The sequence below is a fragment of the Bubalus kerabau genome, chromosome X (assembly GCF_029407905.1).
Source record: "Bubalus kerabau isolate K-KA32 ecotype Philippines breed swamp buffalo chromosome X, PCC_UOA_SB_1v2, whole genome shotgun sequence".
NCBI lineage: Eukaryota > Metazoa > Chordata > Mammalia > Artiodactyla > Bovidae > Bubalus > Bubalus kerabau.
In genome coordinates this window covers 46,182,706-46,186,485 of record NC_073647.1, presented here as the reverse complement: position 1 = coordinate 46,186,485, position 3,780 = coordinate 46,182,706, and the positions used below count along the sequence as shown (strand labels likewise).

Below are 3,780 nucleotides of genomic sequence, written 5' to 3'. Positions count from 1 at the left end.
GGCCTTGGACGTCAGGAGGGCTTGTGTGCGCACAACACAAGTGTCTCGAGCCATGGCTGACAAATACCTCCTTGGCGACACACAAACACACTGCCAGGGCCTGGGTGCTTCCTGGAGGAGGGGGACCAGAAAAGGCAGCTCCCTCAGGACCCAGGGGGTGAGGAGGGGCCCAAAGCGTGGGAGGGAGCAAGAAAGACCAGCTAGTCAGGCTGCCCACAGATACCAGGACCTTCTGTCTCCTTCAGAGGAGCCACCAGAGGCCCCCACCAACGTTTATAGCCTCCAGAGTCATGTCCCAGTCAGATGAACTGGCTGGAAGCAAAGCTTTGTCAACCTGCTTTTAAGCAGAAAGGCCATGAAGAAGCCAAATTCGAACCCTGAATCTCATCCATGCTGCCAGTCATTAGGCAGAAAGGCCTCTGGGAGAGCTTCTTCCACACCCTCTTAGCTCTCCCCTTTCAGATACCAGGCTGTGGTCCTCACACAGGGAAAATGACCCTGCTACTGGCAGAACTGGGAGACAATGCCCTAGGGTCCTCAAATACGGGCCTTTCCAAGGTACCAGTCTGTTTCCTACACAGTGATTTTCAAGAACAGTGGCCCACAAATACCAGAGAACACGCATCTCCAAACCCACTGCTCTACTGCCCACATGTGGTATAGACCGGTGACTCACTCAGGTTTCATCCAGTCCCACACCCGGATTCTCATACTTTTTCAAATACAGGTTGACGAGGGCGTCCTTTGGTCACATCTCGCTCAACAACTTAGACATGTTCCTTGGAGTGAGTGTGTAAAGGAGGGCCCTTGTAAAGCACCTAACCCATAAAATCATTCGATGGGCCTGTCATCTGGGTAACAGAGAACAGGTCCACAGTGGTGGTGGGGACAGGGGCAGGGGTGGGGAAGATCAGAGCTGGCCTTGGAGAGGACCAGTGAAGTGGCTGTTTTCAACAGAACTGGCTGTACCTTGAGCCCCCGATCAAGTCCTTCAAAGGGAAGGTACCCAAAGTGACCCAAATTGGACATGGATTGCCAGGACCAGGGGTAGCAGAAGCCCAACCACCCCACTGAGGAAAGGAAACAGGGCTTTTGAAACAGCCTGCAGGGAGGCTGAATCTGAGGCTCTGGGAAGGGGATGGGAAAAGCACATGTGTTCCCAAAGTGAATACTCTAGGGCCACCAAAGTGGTGTTTATGGGAAAAATTGGAAACTGAAGACAACAGTCTATCATCTGCAGTGGGATGATACCTGTGGGTGGGCAGAGCTCGGGAGGCTGTGAGCTCAGTGGAGCACCTAGCTTTGCCCTCCCACACGACATCCTGGGGAATCTGTGTCTCAGGAGATTGGGAACAGTCATGTGGAATATGAGGTCGCTCCATTGTGCTCGAGCACAGCCCTACTATGGGGAGAGCTCGACCTGGGTGGAGGTGGGGGCAGGATAACAGGACTCTGGCTTTGGGGCCAACTGAGCGGGACCAACCAACCAGCAGCAACAGCCAGAAGACAACAAAGCTAGAAGAGGGGGAAGGATGGGGGAGCCACCAACTCAGGTAAGGGAAATCAGCCTGCTACGGACCCCATCTTCTGGGAGGGACAGTCACCAGGGGCCCATCTGACTCCTGGGATCTCTCTTGGTGGTAGCAGACCTAGGACTCGCTAGGGCCTGGCCCTTCAGCAGAAGCCAGCCACAGGCCTGTATGTTGTTAGTGAGGGGAGTGAAGTTAGGGACACATTTGTCAACCCAGCCAGGGCCTGGCCCCTGAAACAATGTGCCTGGCAGCAGAAGGGAGCCCTTGTAGGCAACCTGAAAAATAATTTTCTGTACTGTCAGACAACAGCCAAGCTGGGGATCCCATCTCCATCCCCAGACCCCCTCCCCCACACAGGTCCAGGGCTGCCTCTCCACATAACCTCTGTGACATCATGAAACAGTTAAGGAAGCTGACCACTTAATTGGCTGCCTGTCCCAAGACCCAGATTCTAGAATCTCCAGAGAGTATTTATGGGGCACCCCGACCATGGTCTGAGGCCCGTTTTCCCTGAGCACTCGCGCTTGGATAGATAGTGCTCCTTAGCTAGACTGGCTCCATGGCTAGTCAGAGTTCCCATGAGTCACAGGCAGCCCTGCTGATCCTATCAACTGACGGGGAGCCTGCAGCAGGGGACACCCGTGATTCCTCCCCAGATCCAACCCTGGATTCAGGGGAGGCTTTGGAGAAGAAGGGTGACCAGCCCAAGAGCCCAGATCCAGGCCTCCATGACAATCCACGCCCACAGGGCCCGAACCCAGAAATGGCCAAAGAGGAAGAGAACAACGCCATCCTTGGGCTGTCCTTCCCCAGGAAGCTCTGGAGGATTGTGGAGGATGCAGCCTTCACCTCTGTGCACTGGAACGATGAGGGAGATACAGTGGTCATCGAGGCAGATCTCTTCCAGATGGAGGTACTCCAGCGCAGAGGCACGGACCAGATCTTCGAGACAGACAGCATCAAGAGCTTCATCCGTGAACTGAACCTGTACGGGTTCAGGAAAGTCCGCCCTTCGAGTCACTCTGCAGGGAAGAAGCTCCTGGTAACGTAGAAAGCCCTTTTGGGGAGACTAGACTAGATGAGCTGAGTGCTGGACGGGTTTCATTTCCCAGGAGAATGTTGTTCTCATGAGAGGGTGGTTAAGGAAAGAAGAGAAAGCAGGATCTGTTGTGTTCCACCACCCCTCTTAGACAGGATCCATGGGGGTGACTCCAGACACTGAGGGGCCACTTGATGTCAGGGAGGGCCAGTAACACCTCAAGTGAAGACGGCCCTGGGCGAGCCCTAGGAAGTGACATGCTAGGGCCTCATAAGCTGCCAGGAATGAAGAGATCTTGTCTTCATACTTAGGCATGGCCCAGACTGTTGTGGGGAGGAGGGTGGTGAGGAAGGGCTCTTCTCCCCTCTCATGCCTAAAATGATTAATTTCCTTTCAGATCTATTGAAACTCCAATTTTCAGAGAGACAAGCCTCTGCTTCTGCAGAACATCCTGAGGACAGGCAACCCCAGAACAACTTCTCAGCCTGCCACTGGCACAACAACAACTCCAAAGAGAAAGAAGCGAGTGGTGGCAACCAGACACTCTCCTCAATTCCACCACAACGAGTTCACCCAAAAGGCTGGCAACAAAGTCCAGAAGGGGATGCCAACTGCTCGCAGAACCCCCAGCCAGTGCTCATTTGTGTTTTCTGACCTTTGGTCTGTGGGCAGTGTAGCCAAGTGGACTGGGGGAAACCATCTCCCCATTGAGCAGGGTGGCCCCAGCAGGGCGGCTGGAGAGGGCACATCCAGCAATGCCATATCAGTGCCCTCGGCTACTGCTGAAAGGGACAGGCCAGGGAAACTGCCCGAGAGCCCCCCGGTGTACCCAGATTACGAATCGGTGATGACTTTGTACAACACCTGTTACTCCATCCTGATGGCGGGCCTTTTAGTCATGGAACCAGATGAGGCCCCTGAAGCGGAGGATGAGCAGGGAGAATCCTCAGATTATAAGTGTGTCCTCTGTGAGCAGCTCAAGAACAAGCCCAATCCCTGAGCTGCCAGATCCCTAGGGACACTCAAAAGCACTCTCTTATAATTAAAAATAGATTTCTGGCTCTAATAAAGTCAAGCAAAACTCTTTTGGAGTAAATAAACAATCAAACGAGAACTACGAGTCTGTGTTCTTTCTATCTGTCCATTGTATTCACACATGGAACAGGGTGAGCTCGAAGAGGCTGGAAGCCCATGCCCCAGGCAATCTTC

General features: G+C 53.7%; 1 pseudogene; it reads left to right on the top strand.

Annotated features, from left to right (window-relative positions):
- Positions 1–2,091: 2,091 nt before the first annotated feature.
- On the top strand, positions 2,092–3,571 carry LOC129640336 (heat shock transcription factor, X-linked member 3-like; annotated as a pseudogene).
- The last annotated feature ends 209 nt before the right edge of the window (positions 3,572–3,780 follow it).